Source organism: Chionomys nivalis, chromosome 4 (assembly GCF_950005125.1).
Source record: "Chionomys nivalis chromosome 4, mChiNiv1.1, whole genome shotgun sequence".
NCBI classification, from domain to species: domain Eukaryota; kingdom Metazoa; phylum Chordata; class Mammalia; order Rodentia; family Cricetidae; genus Chionomys; species Chionomys nivalis.
In genome coordinates, this window is record NC_080089.1 from 63,287,153 (window position 1) to 63,307,896 (window position 20,744).

Genomic DNA, 20,744 nt, shown 5'->3' on the forward strand with positions numbered 1-20,744 from the left:
AGTTCTCTTGCATCTGCCTCGCAGAGTGTGTATCTCCCTAGCCTAGTCCTCATCCAGGTTCCTCTGCTCACAGAACCGTCTACCTTCAAGAAACCCGAATTCTGTGTGAGGTCACCACTGTGCATTACTGGGGTACGTCTTGCACTTGGGGACCCTCACTCAACCTTGATGGTTATCTGACAGACTTGTAGAATAGGTACAGGGCACACAAGCTGAGTCCAGTTTTCAGAGGGTTAAGTGGAGGCCAGAGAGGAACTAAGGTCCCCCAATAAGCCCAAGGCAGAGCAGCCGATACAGATCCAGAATGGAAGCCAAGTGAACTGTTTAAGACTTCCAGGAAGGACCTAGGGGTACTTCCCTGTCCAGGAAGAAAGAGAGAATGCCCATAAAGGGACAAATGCAGGATTTCCCCCCTAAGACCTAAGTGTTTATTTGCTCTTCTTTCTTTCTTTCTTTCTTTCTTTCTTTCTTTCTTTCTTTCTTTCTTTTTTGTTGTTGTTTGTTTGTTTGTTTTTCGAGACAGAACTTCTCTGTGTAGCCCCGCCTCCCTGAAACTCATTTTGTAGACCAGGCTGAACTTGAACTCAGAAATTCTCCCTGATCTGCCTCCCAAGTGCTAGGATTAAAGATGTGTGCCATCACCCAGCTGTTTGTTCCTCTTAAAGACTTATTTTTTTATTGGGCTCAGAAGCAGAAGCTCTTAGTGAGAGTAGCCTATGTCTCTTGGCAATCTGTTCTTGTGCTTTTCTTTGGCTTCCTTCATTCTCTTAGCCAAAAGTTTAGCATATTCTGCAGCCTTCTTGTTTCTCCTAAGGTGTTGTTTCTTCAGAGCATAACATTGGTGCTTGCGTTGCAGAACAAATGGAGTAACAGGATGCTGGATCTTGGTCCTGGGCTTCTTGCCTTCTTTGTTTACAGACTTTCTGACAACATGTTGGTGGACATCACCTTCTGCAGAGATCGAAAAGCTTTCAGATTCTGCTGGGGCCATGGCCACAGAGGCACAATAGTATCTGTTGGTCCAGGAACATCCTTCTCTCTCCCATCCACCCCCACTTTTCAAACAGTTGAGAACACTCAGATTGGCACTCACAGTGCATATACAATATGAATGGGTGTGGTTCCTTGGTCCATAATAAAAATGCCCCTTTCTCAGCAGTAGTAACTCTGCCATGGTCAAGACACCTTGCTTCATGGGAAACCCTTGTTGTTGTTCCCACCACGGATTTGAACCACAGAACCTTCCAACTTTTTACCCAGAGCATCAGCAGCTACTTCTGTGGCCGTGTGCTTCTCATAGAAAGTATGAAGTTTGTGCCGGGCGGTGGTGGCGCACACCTTTAATCCCAGCACTCGGGAGGCAGAGGCAGGTGGATCTCTGTGAGTTCAAGGCCAACCTGGTCTACAGAGCAAGTTCCTGGACAGGCTTCAAAGTTACTAAGAACTCCTGTCTCAAAACAAACAAAAAAAAAAAAAAAAAAAAAAAAAGGAAAGAAAGAATGAAGTTTGTGTTCATCGTCCACTTCAGTGAGTTCCTGACAGCCGGTACCTAAAACAGAGACACTCCAGCTTCATCTCGACACAGCTGACTGCCTGGGAGGTGCCATGAAAAAGAGCCAAGTGCAGGAATCTTGGAAGCAGGTAAAGTCTGTGTCACCACCAGTGTCTGGCGACCTTGGCTATTCCTTTTCTGTTCCAAATTTGTAAAAAGAGACACAGGATTGTTATTTATTTATTTATTTATTATGTATACAATATTCTATCTGTGTGTATGCCTGCAGGCCAGAAGAGGGCACCAGACCTTATTACAGATGGTCGTGAGCCACCATGTGGTTGCTGGGAATTGAACTCAGGACCTTTGGAAGAGTAGGCAATGCTCTTAATCCCTGAGCCATCTCTCCAGCCCCGAGATACAGGATTGTTGCGCCTAGCTCTCAGCAAGTACTATCTGCTGCTTACTGCCATCTATAAGCTATACAGGGGGACATGGCTTTGTGCTACCAGTCAGGAAGGCTCCCTGAAGGAGGCAGGAGGATTGATGGATGGTAAGGAACTAGACAGTCAGGCAAGCATAAGCAGTTATAAGTCATAACTACAAGGAGAGCACAGAACAGGGAATCATAAGTCCAAACAATGCTACTATGGTGTTGTCACACACACACACACACACACACACACACACACCAGTAACACACAGGTCTACTCTGACCATCCTTGACGGTATTTCCTGCACCTAACTGAGCCAGGCAGTGCAGAGAAGAATGCTCCGTGGGAAAGCAACCCCTTCTCTCCCACTCACCTTGTGTGTGTCCAAGGCTCCATGAACTTCTCATCCTCCTGCCTCCATTCCCAAGTGCTGTGACTACAGACTCTGCCACCAAGCCTGGCTTCTGTGGTGCCTGACATTCGACTTGGGGCTTTGTGTATACGCTCTTCCCCTGGCTAAAGCTCCAGCCCAGAAGTTTCTTTCTTTTCATTCTTCCCTCCTTCCTTTCTTCCTTTTCTTCTTTTTGTTTTGGGGGTTTTGTGAGGGTTTTTTGGGGGGTAGGGGTGTTTTGTTTTTGTTTTTCAAGGCAGGGTTTCTCTGTGTAAAAGCCCTAGCTGTCCTGGAACTTTTTTCTTTAACATGACAGGCTTTTCTCCTCAAGAGGGCAACGACAGAGACACAGGGGGATAGAGGGACACGCGCAACCATCCTGTCTGTGGTGTGCCCACTTAGCAGAGTACTAGGGGGCCGGGGAGGTTCCCTATATCAAGTCCAGACCCAGAAAGGCTGCTACACTGCCACCTCAATTCCCACTCAGCCCTTCTTCATCTCAGGAATGCTAAGAGGCTCTAGACTCCACCCTCACCCCCACCCTCCACCCCACCCCATCCCCCTTAACCACCCACCGTCCTAACTCTGTACCATCTTTCTGCCGCGTTGAGTGCCTGTCTGGAATGTCCAGGCCAGCCCTCACAATTGCAGAGTGCGGGACCTGCTTTCCATATGTCAAGTCAAATACTTCAGAAAGGTAAGTCAAGTCACCCAAACGTCTTATCCTCCTACCTGGACACATGTGGCATGTGTCCCTTGAGAGTGACCAGGCCACCCAGGTTCATATCTAGATTTCTGGGGCGCTCCATTCCTCATCAGGAAGAACTATGTGAGGAGAGCTTCACCCTCCCGCCGACAGATCCCCACTTCTCTCTGTCCACTTCCATCTACACCTCTAGCGGTACATGGACCAGGACCCCTCTGGTGTCTTGGTGCACCCTCAGAAAGATAGACCATGAAAGGGGGGCAGTCAGAGCCTCTTGAGAGACAAAGTGGGGCCTCTGTGGCTGGAAGAAGAGAAGGGATCACATCTTGAGCTTGCAGCAGTGATATCTTGTAAGAAAAGCTGTCTGGAGGCAGCTCCATTAGTTCTCAGGCACTATTGTAGACAAATCAAAACATCCCTTCCAGCTTATAGAAAAGGAAGCTGACCAGGTGGTGGTGGCACATGCCCTTAATCACAGCTCTAGGGAACCAGAGGCAGGATGTCTGTGAGTTCGAGGTCAGTCTGGTCTACAAAGTGAATTCCAGGACGCCACAGCAGTTACACAGAGAAACTTGTCTAAAGAAATTAAAAAAAAAAAAAAAAAAAAGGAGAAAGGGAAACTGAGGCTCAGGAGACAGTCTATCGTTAAAGCCTCACAGTCAGGATGAGGTAGGCTGGGAAGCTGGAGCTGACTGGCTGGACCTCCACAGGCCTCTCTGAAAGAAAAGAGATCAGGTTTCTGTGCAGGCTGCCAGGGTAGGTAGAAGGGGGCCAGGCCCACAATGTTGACAGACTTATGTAATAGCAGTTAGGAGGAAACCCCTCTCCCCTAGCTGGGTCCTTTGGGGTCTGGGGAAGATGAGAAGCACCACACCCCATGCCCTTCCACACACACACACAGGCATCCTGAAGGAGAACTAGGCCCATTGACCAGAGGCAGACACTGAAGCCCAGAGAGGCCATATGATGCCCAGTAGCATTCCTCCTCTGGCCTTGGTTTCCCAAGGAGTGGGTGCTGTGGGGATGAGCTGCAGGGCTCCCCTCTTCTAGGGCCCCAGGTTTGTTCATCTGTAGAATGAGTACAACGGACATCGCACACACTGACGGGCCTGAATGGCACGTGCCTCCCACAGTGCAACTCAGCCCGACAGGTCTGCTTTGATTTGATTCAGTTTGGTTTGGTTTGTAGAAGGTTCCCAAGTAGCCCAGGCTAGTCTCAACTCACCATGTAGCTGGGATGACCTCAATCTCCTCACCCTCCTGCCTCTAGGTACTAGAACTACATTCACGCACAGCCACGCCCAGGTTAAACAGTGCTAGGGCTGGGACCCAGGCCTGTGTACATGCCAGGCCGTCATTCTACCCACCGAGACACCGACCCAGCCCCAACATGTCTGTTTTATTAGCAGAATATGTTCTCAGACCTCTTGCATCATCTCAAACTAACGCCCAGGAAGAATTCTCTAGAACTCTACAGAGAATCTGTGGCTTTCTACCCCTAGTCCCCTCCCCCCAGTCCTGACCCCTGAGAAAACAGCATCACCAGACCCCACCCTAGGCTGTATTGTACCTGGCAAAGGGCAGGGGGCCACTTTCCCAGCAGCCAGAGTCCAGCTCAGCTGGGTGGGACACGGTGGCGACAGCTGATAGGCCAGACTGTTTAGTTCTGTCTGCCGGGGGACTGGGGGAGGCCGGAGCTTAGCCCTGGCGGCAGACAGTGTGGCTGTGGCCTCTTCCCCTTCCTAAGGCAGCTTGGTGCCCCTGGGGCTGGAAGAGTCCTTTAGCCCCTACGTGAGGCCCTGGCTGGAAGGAGCTGGCGTGGGGGAGGATGGCCTGAGAGGCTGTGGCTTGAGGCTATCTCACCCTGTGCTGTGGGTATTGCATCCGCTCCCATTAAAACACTCCTGTGGTTTTTGTCCCAGCCCACTCCCAAGTACACCCCAGAGACAGGCTTTGCTGTAAGAGGCGGTCAGTGGACAAACAACCAAGCCGTGTGTGTGTGTGTGTGTGTGTGTGTGTGTGTGTGTGTGTTCCTGCCACATTGGTCCCACGCAGCCTCCCTCTCCTCCTGGAACATGTGTGAGGGCCTCCCCACACATATGTCCAGGACCCATGTAATCCTCCTCAGGGCCTCTGGCCCTGTCTCACAGCCACCCTTCTGGCTAGCACCTCTCCCTTGCTGGGCCCTTCAGTTGCGAATTCCAACATCAAGGTTCATTTGTCTTCCCCTGCTCACTGTCCTGGGCATCCTTGAACTTCCCCAGCAAGTCTTTTGGGGGTGATCTGCTATTCTGTGTTCTTATGACACAGTAGGACCACGGACTCCTCTCAGCTTGCTATAGACATTGCCGGTTTGGGAACAGGAATAATTCCATGTCCCAAGAAAGCCAACAGCTACAAATAAGCCAGGATATTAGCCGCCACTCCTGAGGTCCCAGGAGTAGGGAGGGGTCTGCCTTATTCACCCCAGTCTACACAGGACCTAGCACGTGCCCGGCACTGGCTGAGGAAGTACTGCAGGGTATGCCATAAACCCCTTCTACCTTAGCAACCGCAGCAGAGACTCCAGGAGATAAAGACTCCTGGCTGAGGTCATCCAGCTGTGTGGGTGCAACAGGCACCCCAACGTCTTACCCAAACACCCGGTGCAGGCTTCCTTTGGGTAGTCTATGCCAACCTGCACTAGCTCCTGCAGAGGGGCAGTTGTCAGGAAGGAGCCTTGCAGCTCCAATAGTCTTCAGGCTGGCCAGGCCCTGAGGAGACACCTAACTTCAGTCCTGAACATCGAAGAAGCACAGGACTCCCAGGAACAGACCCTTCACCCTGTGCCCAAAACACCACTGTGTTTAAAGCAAAACAAAATAAACCCTGCCAACATGGCCCCCTCTTTAACACAATGCTGCCTCAGCACCTCCACATTTTGGCTGTGGGTCCTCTGAGAGGTGTTTGGCCTCTCTGTGTCTCATTTTTTCCTCACATGTAGAATAGGAATCCTAACAGCATCTACCTGCAGACTGGAGTTTGGGATGCTCCAGCTGATTAATACATATCAGATGCTTAGCGCAGGCTCACGGGGTGCCAAACGCTGCTGAGGACACTTGATTTTCAGGCTGTTCAATCATTTACCACCTCGCTAGCATCATGGCGGACTCAAGCGCCCTCCAAGGCTTTTCTGCCTCAGGAACCCGTGGGGTGGTCACACTGTGTGCCTGCAGCAGACACCTCAGCCAGACCTATTATTGCACTAAGAGGATGATGGCCTTGTGCTCTTGATCCCCAGTGACCTGCCCCAGTGGCCTCTGTGGAGAGGGGCTGAGAGGTGAGCAGAAAGTCACCTCCATAGTTACATTCTAGCTTGATCCCAACTGTTCCTTAGACATCTGAAGAATGGGTAAGGGTGAAGCCCCCTCCTCACAGTGTGGTTGGGGGATCCAGGTAGATGACCCCCCCCAGGAGTACTTCTCTGTAATTGGGAGGCCATCAGTTCTGATTTCAGAGCCAGAGACAGGAAGCCCTGAAGATTTTTCCAAGCCTTGAACCTTGGGCAGGGGTGGGGCAGGCCACTATCTGCAGAGGAGGAAGTGGGGCAGACAGCCGACCCAGGGACGGGGGACCAGGGAGCAGAAGGATAGGGGACAGCACAGCTTCCTGTGTTCCTGTGGCTTATGTCAGTTTAGCTCATCTGCAAAGAGGGAAGAAAGAGGAGAGGGAAGAAGGGGGAGGGGAGGGAAGAGGGGAGGAGAGGATGAGAGAGAGAGGGAAGCTGGGAGAGGAGGGAAAGAAGTGGAAAAATAAGGTGGAGAGGAAGAGAGGATGGAGGAAGAGGGGTGGTGGATGGGAGGAGAGAAAGGAATGAAAGGAAGAAGGCAGGGATGAAAGGAGGGAAGAAGAGGAAAGGGGGAGAAAGGATACAGGAAAGGAGGGAAACAGGAATAATGGAAGAGAAGAAAAAGACAGTAAGACCATTTAGTCATCACAGAGTTGAGCCAGCTGTGGCTCAGTCCAGGGAACCCTAGCACCCCACCCACCCAGTCACACTGAGGGTGATCACTAACCCACAAAGTGGAGTGGCAGCCTTCGACCCCCCCCCCAGTGCCATTTCCACTGCTGTGCACAGTCCTTCCTGAGGTCAGAAGACAAACACCCATCTTGTCATTTCACGGTAGAAAGAGCAGGTGGAAGATGTGTCCCCTGCAGGCCCCTCGACACACCCAATCCTTGGCCAGCTACAGCAGCCCCAAATCTCCTTCCACTAGGTCACAAACCCAGGCTGTCTTGTCTAAAGATTGGCCCATCAGGAGAGGAACGGCTTGCAGTGCCGCCTTCTCCTCTTTGGTTGTGTGAGAACAAATTAATTAAAACCACTCCCCCTCAACTCCCACGCTGCTGGCCAGGCCAGCTTTACCGAGGGATGGAACTAAGACAGGACATTTCTTCTGCTGCCAGCCTCACAGAACAAGGCAGAACTGATGGCAGGATTCTTTCTCAAGCAAGGAAGCGTCCTATAGCCCTGACCACTGAGTTCTTACATGGGATTTTGGGGGGTCACGGAGTTAACCACTCAGATCTCCAGCTGTTTCTTTTTTTACATTCAGTATGTGCACACGCACACTTGAACCAAGTTGTGTGTATGCGGCGGTCAGAGAACAACCTGGGATGTCTGTTCTTGCTTCCGCCTTGTTTGACAGTCTCTTTTGTTCACCTCAGCCTGTGCTAGGCTGTCCGATCAACTGGCTTCTGGGGACTCTGTCTCTGCCCCTGCCCGCCCCTCCCATTTTGGGATTATGGATTTGTGATATTGTGTCCAGATTTCTGTGAGTTCTGGGGATTTGAATTCAATACCCATTAAGCGGTCTAGACCCTGTCTGTTTCCCTCCTCCCTCCCTCCAGCGTCTCACTACGTAGACTAGTTTGGCTAGGAAATCTGCCCACCTCCTGCCTCCTGAGTCCTGGGATTAAAGACATGCACCACCATGTCTAGCACCTGTACTTCACCTCTGAAGAAGTACATCAGCTCAAGCTAGGAAGTCAGTGGTAAAGTTAGGTAAGGTTTGCGTCAACCCAAACTCGAAAGACTCAAAAATCATAAACTCATTTTTAGATTTATTTATTTATAGGAACTAATGAGAGGGCTTAGCAGGTGAAGACAATGCCGACCCTGAGGACCAGAGTTTCACCCCTGGAACCCACATGGTAAGAGAGAATCAACTGCCTGGAATTGTCCTCTGGCCTCCACACATGTGCCATGGCATGCATGTGCTTTTGTGCACACATGCATGTGTGTGAACACACACATATAATAAATACAATTTACACACTTAGAGATCAGCCTGTCTTTGCTCTTGTGTACTAGAGTTAAGGCAAGTGCCACCGTGTCCAACCTTATTTTTGGATTTTTTGAGACAGGGTCTTACTTGACTGTCCTGGAGCTCACTATGTTGGCAAGCCTGATCTCAAATTCATAGAGATCTGCCTCTCTTGGCTTCCAGAATGCTGGGATTAAAGTCCTGTTCACTACTTGGCATAAATAACTTAATCTTTTAAACAACTAATTGATTTGTATTAGTGTGTATGCATCTGTGTGCACCTGTGTGTGCAGGTGGGCGCACCTATGTGTGAGAGCTTATTGCACCTGTGTGTGCACCTCTGCATGCACAGGCTAGAGAATGCTCTGATTATTCCTGAGTCCAAGTTTCCCTGAAACCAGGACTTGCATTTTCTTGACTGGGCTCAGAGCCAGCAAGCCCCAGCAATCCTCCTGTCTCTGCTCACCTTAGAGCAAGGGTGACAGTGTTCACCCGAAACACCCAGCTTGTTATGTGGGTTCTGTGATATGATCTCTAGTCTTCATGTTTGCTAAACAAGCACTCTTAGTCACTGAGTCATATCTCCAGACCGCAAAACTCCCAAACTTATTTTTGACGGTACTTTTATTATTTTTATTATGTATGTCTGGATGTGGGTTTGTGCATAAGTGTACTGCTCTCGGAGGCCAGAAAAGGGCATTGGATTCCCTAGAACTAAGTTACAGGCCACTGTGAACCACTTGTGTATTCTGGGAACTGAATCGGGGTCCTGTCCAAGAGCAAAAAGTACTCCGATCTGCTGAGCCGTGCCAACCGTCCCCTACCTTCCGGAATTCCTAATCAGCATGGACGCTTCCTCTGGTCTTCCCCCAGAATGTTTGGAATTGGTTCCACAGCCTTACAAAAATTCAAGGAGGCCTAAATCCCTTAGACTAAATGCATAGTACCTGTGTAGTCCTCCCTTGGTCTTTAAGGGACTTCTAGGCTGCCTGCAGCGTAAGCGCTGGGGAAACAGTGGCTCTGGACCATTGGGGAACGACGAGAGTCTGCTTGCGTTCAGAACAGAAATTTTAAAAATATTTTGATCTGAAGTCAGCTGACTCCTTAGATGTGGGAGCCTGGATATAGAGAGCTGTGTTTACAAATGTGGCTTGAACTCTTCCATACGCTTGTTTCTGGAAAGACAAGAGCAAACACGGTGTGGCTTAACTTTAGCCTGGCATCAGGCACTCGATGCTTCTGTAGCTCACCCCCCAATCTTTTTTTTTTTTTTTTTTTTTTTTTTTTTGATTTTGGTTTTCGAGACAGGGTTTCTCTGTGGTTTTTGGAGCCTGTCCTGGAACTAGCTCTTGTAGACCAGGCTGGTCTTGAACTCACAGAGATCCGCCTGCCTCTGCCTCCCAAGTGCTGGGATTAAAGGCGTGCGCCACCACCGCCCGGCCTTCACCCCCCAATTCTTACCAACCCTCTCCGCGTGTAGAGCTGTCTCCTGTAAGATAGGGAGCAGAGATATGTGTGGGTGACTGGTGGGTTCAGATAGCGTCCCCACACTGAGGAAGTGTGGCTCACTGGCCCTTTGATTAACACATAGATGGAGCCAGAGCTCTGGGGCTGCTGCTCAACTGTTTCCTTGGGACACATTCCCAGAGCAGGGTCACTGAACACAGGGGATGACTACTTTTATGGCTTTCCATCCATATTGCCAAATCGTTATTACCAAGGGTGCCCTGAGATCCTGCCAACACTGCACACTCAACTGTGCAGAGAAGCCTGGAGCCGCCAACACAGTCAGGCTTCTGCTGGGACCTGGCAAAGTGACTGGGGCTCCTACAGCCCTGAGGATGAGTTTAGGGTGTTGCGGAGTTTCACTTTGTTTTGCAGAATTTTCCTCTCTTGTGAAATCATTTAGAATGTGACTAAATGAGTTAAACCATAGTTAGGCTGGTCTTTTGAGGAAGACAAATATGAAAAACAAAATCCATTTCGGATGTTCTGACGCTTGCTCAGCCCGGCCATGAAGGGGCCACCCGGGGAGGGGGCATTTCAGGGAGAAAGCCCTAGGAGGGGGAGAAGGAGGGATAGATCCTCGGGAAATCAGGGGGAAGGTCCCGCTGGGAGTCGCGCATCCCGGAGGGGGGCGGGGAGGTAGGCTCAGCCCTCGCCAGCGAGGCGTCCGATAAGGCGGGAGCGGCGCGGCGGCCCAGGGTGGGAAGGGCCCGGCCCGGAGTGCAGATAACACCCGGCGCTCGGGCGCCCGAGACTCCACGACGCCTGGCCACGGGGGTGGCGGCTGAGGGCACCGTAGGGCGGGGACCGGGACCCAAAGTCCCCCGACGCCAGGTCTTTGAGTGTCAGGTCATTCACCGCCCCCGTCCCCCCTCCGCCCACAGCCCCAGCACCCCAAGCCTGTCTCTGCATGGGATCTCGAGTGCTGGGGTGCTCCCCTTTCCACAGGCAGGTCTGGGGCCCTGGGAGGTCTAGGGACTTGACCTGGCCATTTTGTCGCAGAGCCAGCGGGACAGGCTGACCCCTTTCTCTTCTGCTGCTACACAAGGGGGCTTTTCCCGCCAGCCGGCAGCCTAGGCTCAGGGCAATCTCTCAGGGTGGGATTAGCATCGGGCCTGTTCGGATTCTTTAAATTCCGCACAGAACATCCAGTCCGCTGCCAAACAGCCAGGGAGGCAGGAGGGTTGGGGAGGAAGGGGCCGAGAGAGGCTTCCCCTGGCAACCAGAAGCCCAGGCTGACTCAGAGAGCAAGGAGAAACAACTTTAGGGGTACATGGGCATTCCCTCATACGGACACTCTCCCTTTCCTCACCCACTGCAAAATCAGACATCTCTATGAAAATCTCTTCATTGGCCCGACCCTGAGTACTTGCCTGCCTTCCAGCATCCCCTCCCCCTCTCCCCCACCCCACCTCATCCCTCACAGTTGGTCAGCCTCCAAGCACTCTCTCTTGGCTTTATGAGCCTAAAAACTCTCTCCCAGAGATCCGCCTGCCTCTGCCTCCCGAGTGCTGGGATTAAAGGTGTGTGCCACCACCGCCCACCTGGGAGTTCGAGGCCAGCCTGGTCTATAAGAGCTAGTTCCGGGACAGGCACCAAAGCTACAGAGAAACCCTGTCTGGAGAAAAAAAAAAAAAACCTCTCTCCCATATACCCTTTCCTGCACCCCCCAATATTAAAGGATCTAAAAGATTTTCCTGGGACTTTTGTTTTAAGCCTTCTCTGGAATAGTGCCCCAACAAAGTTGGACTCCTTCCTTCATAATGCTGCAGCTATTACCTGTATACCTACTGCGTGCCAGGCCCTTTAGACAGTCACAATCTGAGATCGGAAAGTTTAACAACTTGCCCAGTGTCCAATCAAGTAGGCCTTGTTCCTGAAATGGGCAGAGTTAGAGTAAAAAGCTAGACTGAGTGACATTGATTCTTCCTGGTATTTGGCACAAACAGAGCAAGGGCTTGGGTGGGGCCCAGTAGAGATGTGTGCAAGGCTGGGCCAACAGACCAGCCCCACCCTTGGGAAGTCCTAGGGCCACAGGTACAGCCTTCTCCCCTAGGTTATAGGCACTGACTCAGGGAAACTTAGCCACCTGTCACCTGTGCCTTTCCTCAACCAGGCCTCTCCCAAACAACAGAAGCCCATATTGCCTTCTAGTGTGGGAGGAGCCCCAAGTCTCCATTCTGCACACCCTACCCCCACCCACTCCCACCCCATCCCTCACTGGCTCAGTGCAAACTTGAAGGCCTTCTCCACCTCTTACCCACAGGCTCTCCCTGCCCAGCTGATCTAGAAAAAGCCTAAGACTATACAATGAAAATTGAATGTAAATAGCAATGAATTCAAGTTCCCAGCAAGCTTTGTCCCAGCATGTTCCCAGCCTGGGATCCTGGGCAAAGTCCTCTCTTCAAGCTAGAGGCTATTCTTGTGCAGTGTATCTAAAATTCTGTATTTTTATACTCCCCCATCCCGCAAGACAGGGTTTCTCTATGTAGCCCTGGTTGTTCTGGAATTTGCTCTGTAGACCAGGCTGGCCTCAAACTCACAGAGATCCGCCAGCAAAGATCATGTACCACCAGTCCACCTCGTGCTAAACCTTAGGAAACTGCACCAGGATCTGAGCAGGTGAACTGAGGGACTTGTCTATGGGAGACTTGGGAATGGCTGTGAGGCTGCTCAGTGCTCTCACTGCTCTAGTCAGTAGGTCTTTTCTCAGCACCACAGAGCAGCCAGCAAGGCCCGCTCTTCCTAGTCCCTGTAGCCAGCCCTGAAGCACGTGTCCCATCCTGTCGTCCCTCCCCCCCCCCCCCCCCCCCCGCCCACCGTGGGGCCTCTGGGCATAGGAGACCAGTGGGAGCATAAGACTTTCCCTGGCTTTCTAGACCTCAAGGTCCTCCTCCTGGGGCCTGTTTGGATGGCGAGGTTTCCCCTGGCTCAAGGTCAGTGCTGCCGTCCCCAGATCAAGTTGGAAGCAGAGGATAGACCAGAGCTCACCTGAAGGGCTGAAGTCTTACAGGGTCTTAGAATGCAAACTAAGCCCTACACTATGGGCTCCCCAGACTCTCGGACAGGACAGAAAGCCAGACAGAAGGGGCTCAGTTCTCTACAAATACGGAGGCAGGTCCCGAGAATGGCAACTGCCGCTATCCCAGGCAGAGGCCTTGTTCAAAGTGCAGGCCTCCTAACTGGGTCACTGTCCCTCCCACACTCAGTTTACCTAGCTGTCATACCAGGCTCAGAGGCGAGCCAGTTCTTTCAAAGAAACTTGGGACCTAGAACCACAGCTTTCTGGAGAACACAGCGCTTTCTGTGTTGCCACCTGGTGGACATTCCCTGTCACTGCAGACACATTTTCCAGCGTTTCCACAACCTTCAACTGAGTTTTGTGCTAGATTCTGAAACATTTAAGAGCTCAGGCTGCTGGCGCAGCTCCCGTTCTGGGCACAGCAGAGAAAGGCTCTTTCCTGTCAGTCTTCAAGGATCTGGAGGGCCAGCTGCCATGCAGTACCTGTGTCTCACCCAAATATTTTTATGTCCACACCATCACCAAGGGCCATAAGGCCTTGAGAAATCCTCTACTGAAAGCACGGAGCGCCGGGCGATGGTGGTGCACGCCTTTAATCCCAGCACTTGGGAGGCAGAGGCAGGCGGATCTCAGTGAGTTCGAGACCAGCCTGGTCTACAAGAGCTAGTTCCAGGACAGGCTCCAAAACCACAGAGAAACCCTGTCTCGAAACCCCCCCCCCCCCAAAAAAAAAGAAAGCACGGAGCAAGCAGCGAAGAAGGCAGACCCAAGATGAATGCACTGTGTGGTAAAGCCTAGCACCTCAGTCTACCTGCTGTGTGACCTTGAATCAATGACACACCTTCTGAGTCTCAATTCCTTTGTAACAGAAGGGGATCAAACCCTGAGGCTCAGAGGGAACAACAAACACACCCACTCTGCTTGTGATAAGGCAGAATGCAGTAGTCCTTTAGTACCTGCTCTTCATCCCCAGCCCATCCCCCACCCCCCCACCCCCCTACCACCCACCCCTACCCCCCCACCCCCCCCACCCCCGGCCGCAGTGCAGAATCCTTGTTCAACCACACTGAAGAGAACACGCGGGACTCAGGGCTGAGACACTTTGGCCCAAGAGCTGAGACCTGCTGTTTCAAAAACTTCCCAGTGGGGTTGGAGAAGTAGCTCGATTGGTGGTATGCTTGCCTGGTGTGCACAAAGCCCTGGGCTCCATCCCTAGAACTGCAGAAAACCTGGCATGGTAGTGCACACCAGCGCTAGAGAGCCAGAAGGGAGGGATTCAAAGTTCAAAGTCATCCTAGATTATGTAGTGAGTTATGCACGGGCACCAACACACACACATAGACACACAAGTGTGTGTCTATGTGTGTGTGTGTGACAAAAAAGGAAAAGTTTCGAAGTCCTGCTGTTTGGAAATTCTAGTTTCTCTCTGTGGCTCTAATGATGTGTAGTGTAGGCCACTCAAGGCTGGTGGCCATAATTGCTGGCCACAACCCCACCTCCACCCCCCTGGAAGTCGGAGGCCCAGGTCCCACAGACAGCATCACTCCTGGGGCGGGGATGGGGGGCGCTGCTTCTAGAGTCTCCTCGGCCCATTCCCCATCCGCCCAGGTCCCCGCTGTGGTGAGCCGCTGAGGTGGGGTTTATTTATAAGTTCCCGCTGCCATGAATCACTGAAGGAATTGCTCAGACTGGAGTCAAAAGTCTGCGGCCGCCTGGTTGAGAGGAAGCGCTCTTTAGATTTCGACTTTCCCTTGGCACAGGCCTCCCTGTACCCGGTCGGGCCCTGCCAGCCCCTTCTGTTCTCAAAGGCCAAAGCGCATTTGCCGCCAAGTTCTGTCGGCCTGTCCGCCTTGCTGTGTAAACAGGACCCGGGACTGGCGGCCCGGCCCCACACTGGAAATGAGCCTGCCTTCCGTAGCCCGGCCACTTCCTCTTCACATCCGGAGACTCCTTAGAGTTCGCATGAGGCCTGGGTGCACAGGAGATGAGTCGCTGGAGCCTTGGCCTGCTGTGGTCTTCTTCAGCCTGGATGGTCAGTGGACAAAAAGAAGAAACAGAGTAGCCATCGAAGTTCAATATAAATGATCCCTCTTATGGAAAACCATCTCACTACTCAGCTAAATTTAGCTTCCATGTACCAAACATTTTCTGCACACTGGGCAAGGGGCTCATGAGTTGGCACCAGAGAAATACAAGACCACTGACTCTGGGCTGGAGAGATGGCTCAGTGGTTAAGAGCATTGCCTGCTCTTCCAAAGGTCCTGAGTTCAATTCCCAGCAACCACATGGTGGCTCACAACCATCTGTAAAGAGGTCTGGTGCCCTCTTCTGGCCTTCAGGCATACACACAGACAGAATATTGTATACATAATAAATAAATAAAAAAAAAAAAAAGACCACTGATTCTTCACATTGTACTGGGAGTTTAAGGTAAAATGAACATTTGATTTGTGATCGGTCAGATCCTATAATGGGGTCTAGCCTCGTGCCCGCATGTAGAAGCTATGAAGGCATTTGCTGAACTGACCTGTTAAGTTAGGGCAGGCTGGCCAAAGCAGCTGGCCCTGCCTTCCTGCTTTCTGGCCTCCACTCTTCTCTATGATGGTCTGAACCAGGGTTTCTAATGGTGTCAGTCATCAATGCTGGCTAATCACAGGCCTGCCCCAAGCACCATGCCCCTATTTCATAGGTGAAAAAAAAAAAAAAAAAAAAAAAAAAAACCATCTCAGGGAAGTGGCCCATTTGATCAGGATCCAGAGCAAATAGAGTCAAGCTACCCCCATATTTGATGGGATCCTGGGCAGAACGGGGAGGGGCTGGCTCCTGGAAATAGACCGTGAAAGCCGCAGACTCGATCCTGCACAGACAGCTGCTCTAGTCTACACCAGTCTAGCCTTTCCAGCCCTCTGGCTGTCAATATCCCTGCTGACACAGGGCAAGCTGAGTCTGCAGGGGCGGTGACAGGCTCCTGGTCACCAACTCCAGATGGCAGCCACATCCCTGCTAGGCCTTGACTCTACCTGGAAAACCCTGATTTGGTTCAAGAATTACATGGAGGGCTGGAGAGATGGCTCAGCGGTTAAGAGTATTGCCTGCTCTTCCAAAGGTCCTGAGTTCAATTCCCAGCAACCATATGGTGACTCACAACCATCTGTAATGAGGTCTTGGTGTTCTCTTCTGGCCTGCAGGCATACATGCAGACAGAATATTGTATACATAATAAATAATTTTTTTAAAAAAAAGAATTACATGAAAAAATCATACTGAATCTGGGTTTGGTGAACACACCTGTAACATAGCATTCATGAGGCTGAGGCAGGAGGATCATGTGTTGGAGGCCAGCCTGGGCTACAGAGCAAGACCCTGTTCTCAAATGAAAATAACTTGAAAGTAAATAAATACAAAATGAAAGGTAAATAAAATAAAAAAATTATTTTAAAGTGAGGGCCAGAGAGATGGTTCAATGAGAAAAGACACGTGCCACTAAGCCTGACAAGCTGAGTCTAAGCCCTGGAGTCCACATGGGAGAAGGAGAGAACCGATTCCTGCAAGCTGTCCTCTGACCTCCGCAAGTGCTCGGTGAACTACACATACATACAATAAAGAAACAAACAAACAAACAAAAATATGCAGTTAACATTTTAAAATGAAATAAAATTGCTGGGCATTTTATTTTATCTAAAATGAAATAAAAAACATGGGAGGCAGAAACCCACACAGCTCTGAGTTCAAGACCAGTCTGGTCTACAGAGTGAGTTCCAGGGCAGTCAGGGCTACGCAGAGAAACCCTGTCTCAATAAATAAATAAGTAAATAAACAAATAAATAAATAATAAAATTACAAAAAAATTAAACTATATAAATACACAAAGCACTTGATGATCAAGGACACCTGGTTTTCAAAGACATTAGCCAAGGCCAGAATTCGCCCTGACAACCTTGTGGCTGTGAGCACGTGGCCGTGGGCAGATCTAGACATACCCACTGTGGAACACACTCGCTCTGGAACACACTCACACACAGTAACACTCACATTCACACACCTTTCATTCATGCTGTCATACACTCCCCAAAACATTCGCACACTCAGACTCCCACTCATAAGACACACTTACGCATACTGACACTCCCCAGGGACACTCTCAGATACACATGTTCAAGCACACACTTAGCTATAAACTCACTCATGCTTCTTGGACCACACTCAGCCCCACATACTCAAACACGTAGAACAACACCTCTCATGCCTCACACTAAAGCAGACTGCCACACACGTGCTCAAACACACATGCTAACACTAACACTGCCCTTGCTTGCGTTCTGTTGCTGTGATAAACACCCGAGGAGAAAAGGATTTATTTCATCTTACAGCCCCAAGTCTCAGTATCTCTCTTTATGTAGCCCTGGTTGTCCTGAAACTCACTCTGTCGACCAGGCTAGCCTCAAACTCACAGAGATCCGCCTGCCTCTGCCTCCCGAGTGCTGGGATTAAAGGTGTGCGCCATCACTGCCCCCAGTTTAGGGAACACACTTATACGTTTACGGTCACACACACAGGAAAGGAAATGATGCATGCTGTCTTGGGAGCACATGGGTCCAATACAGGGTCATCAGAGATGTTTAAAAACTCCCCTTCTCACCCAGAACCATGTCTTCTACAAGAAATGACTCATGCAGGAACGAGCAGCGTCCACAGGGCTGGAAGGTCTGGCCTCTAGCTTTGGGGGAGCTATGTACGTGACAGCCCTGGGGGGCTGCGGAGGTCTTGCATCTATCTATCCATGCAGGCCATGTCTCTTGCCATCTACTGAGGCTAGGCAGGAGATAGACCTGAAGACAGCAGCTGGGATAGTTCTTGTTTTTAATTACAAAATAAATAAATAAATAAATAAATAAATAAATAAATAAATAAATAAAATTAGGTCTGATGGGCAGGCCTTTAACCCCAGTACTCAGGAGGCAGAGGTAGGTGATTTTTAAGCCAGTTAAGGCTACAGATTGGGACCCATCTTTAAAAAAATCTTCTTAACTTCTAAATATGAGTACTGTATTTACAGGTGTACAGCTCCCCCCTCAACTTGTCTTACTCCTCCCCTTTGGTGTTCATGACCTCTTCCTTATTGTGGTGCAAGGCTCTCATGACGGAGGGAGCAGGAGGAGAGGAAACCTCCCAGTGGGTTGGTCCCCCAGCTTCCACCCCACTTGTAGATCTTCCCTATAAGCAAAACCTACTGTCCTTTGCCCTGCTCTGGAAGGCACTCTAGGAGAAGTTAGGTCACTCACAGAGGCCCTGTCCTCCCCACTAGAGTAGCTTGGAGCTTTCCTTAGCCTGCCATCCGCTCTCTGTAACAGGTGGAGGGGATAGTTCAGTCTGAAATGGATTCAGACTGAAGGCTAAGTACTACCAAGTGTCAGCAAAGGGGCAACTGTGTAGGTCCTGTACCCTAAAACTCTCAACTCCCCAAGGGAGGAGAGGGGAGGACCCCTGTTGCTCTCCAGATAGTTCAGCCTCTCTTTCCCCCGCTACCTGCCCCAGCAAAATGGTGTCCTAACAACTCTGTCTCGAAACCTGAAGTGACCAGGCCTGGGGTGGGATCTGGAATCAGAGAGCCCTCCAGGTCCTGTCTGACTAGAGCATTCTGGAAGATGAAGCCGCTGAATGAGACTTCCTGTTTCAGCCATCAGTCAGAGTCTGTACTGGCCATCCAGTCCCGGTAACCCTGAATAGCCATGCTTTGAGTTAGGCACTGGAGTCTTGTAGGCAAGGGCACTGAGTGTTGGAGAAGATGCAGGCATGACCTACTATCATGCCATCAAGATCAATCAGCCTGCTTGATAGTATGAAGGTGCTACTCCACACGTTTGGGCTGTCCCCTCCCCAGGGGTCACCGTTCCTGGGGAGACAATGGCTATCCACTCTGCATAAGGTCCTAATACCAAACCAAAGTAGGATTCTACCAACGTTCACACCCTGGGGAGCCAGTGAGTTTGCTGGGCTTACTTAAAGAGTGTGGGCGAGGGGCTGCTTCCAGGAAGTGTGTGATGTGAAGCAGCTACACACCTAGCTCTCCCTAGCTAAGCTCCCTCTAACCGATACACTCTAGACCAATGTGAGTAAGAAGAAATTACAGAAATGGCTGGAGAGAGCAGCTGGAATCCCAGGTGAGTACCCAATAACCTTCCCTCTGCCCCACTTCTATGAGGGAAAGATGACTGCCCCCAAATCCCACCCTGCTGGTCCCCTGCAAGCATGCACAGCCCAGGGCTAGCACAAAGGCTGTGTTGCTCAGGGAAGCGTGCTCTGCAACAGTAACCCACTCTGTGGATTCTCCCTCAAAGTTGATCTCACTGTCCCAGTCAAAGAGAAGCTTTGGCAGCAAGGGCTGAGAGGAGCTGGAGGGAGGGGCGGCTCTGGGAGGGGGAAGAGGCTGAGGGTGGTTGCAAGGGCTGAGGGAGGCTTCAGGGGCTGAGGGAGGCTTCAGGGGCTGAGGGAGGCTTCAGGGGCTGAGGGAGGCTTAAAGGGCTGAAAGAGGCTACAGGGGTTGAGGGCGGCTGCAGGGGCAGAGGGAGGCTGCAGAGGCTGAGGGAGGCTGCAGGAGCTGAGGGAGGCTGCAGGGGTTAAGGGAGGCTGCAGGAGCAGGAACAGCCAGCTCCAGAACCGCCCCCCTCGCATCCCTGAGCCTGGCTTGATGCCCATATCAAGTGTGTGCTCCATAAACATTGTTCAATGAATGGATGTTGTTTGCCTGCCGAAAGGTCGGCAGTGCCGCCACCAGTCCCCGCTCCGGGGGACAATGGACGAGCCTATTTGGACTGGGGGGCTGTCCCCGAATGTCTGTGGGCTGAGGTCACCTCATGCACCACTGCAGGAAGCTCCCAGCTCCCTAGCTCGAGAATGCCTGAAGCCAGCCAGCAGACATTTCCTGGCTGGCAGCGGCACCCTGCTCCTCCTCTTCCTCCTCCGCCCCACTCAGGCCCCCAGCCTGGCACTGGGCTGGCATGGCTCAGGTCCCACCCTGGGATGCAATGCCTGTGGCTCAGCTCTGGGAGGGAAGTACCATTCTCATGTGCCGAAGGCCAGGTCTGCCTTGCCTGTGTCAAGCAGGCAGCCAAAGTCGCTGTCTTCTTCAAAGCTCATACCATGAGAGCCATGAGGAGGACTTCCGTATTAGACTTCTTTCTCCCTGGGCAGGCTGACTCCCGCTTAAGCACAGTTTAGGATCAAACACTGCGCCCCCACCCCGACACACCCACCCACCGTACACGGACACTGAAAGGGAAGAAGCCTCAGGCCTCAGAGAGCCACACCACACCGCCCTGCAAGCGCTGCCATTGTCTGGTGGGCCCAGGGTCAGCCCTGAGACATGGCAGCCACTTTGAGCAAGTGATAATACACATGCATACTCCAGGAGGAAAGCTCTCCCCATAGCTCCATGTGACTGGCCAGGTGACCAGAGAAGTTGAGTCACTTTCTGGGGTTGCACAGCTGACTAGACAGGGTTCTTCTTGAGCCGTGAACCAGTCCCTGCGCCGCCACAGTCCTTGGGTAAAACACTCCTTTGGGCCTCCTCAGCTCTGAAAAAGACGGACAGGCTGTCCCCACCCTAGCCTCCTTCGGGCCTCTGCTCAGTGACTCCTCAGAGCCTCTCAATCCTAGCCCCCCCACCCCTATATCCTTTTCACTTCCTCTGCAGAGGCCATGGCCTGAGCTCTCCTGCCTACACCACTGCAGTTTGGAAGCTGGCTTCCATGAGCAATGTGCTATTAAATCTCCCACGTCTCTGTTTCAGAGACAGAGCAGCTCACGGTTATAGTGATATATAGTGATATATTATTTGTGTTTTACCCTTTTTTGGGGGGTGGGGATTGGTTTTTGTGTAATAGGGTT

At 51.3% G+C, this 20,744-nt stretch overlaps 1 pseudogene; it reads right to left on the reverse strand.

Annotated features, from left to right (window-relative positions):
- Positions 1 to 659: 659 nt before the first annotated feature.
- LOC130873526 (40S ribosomal protein S6-like) lies at positions 660 to 10,747 on the reverse strand (annotated as a pseudogene).
- Between the last annotated feature and the right edge of the window lie 9,997 nt (positions 10,748 to 20,744).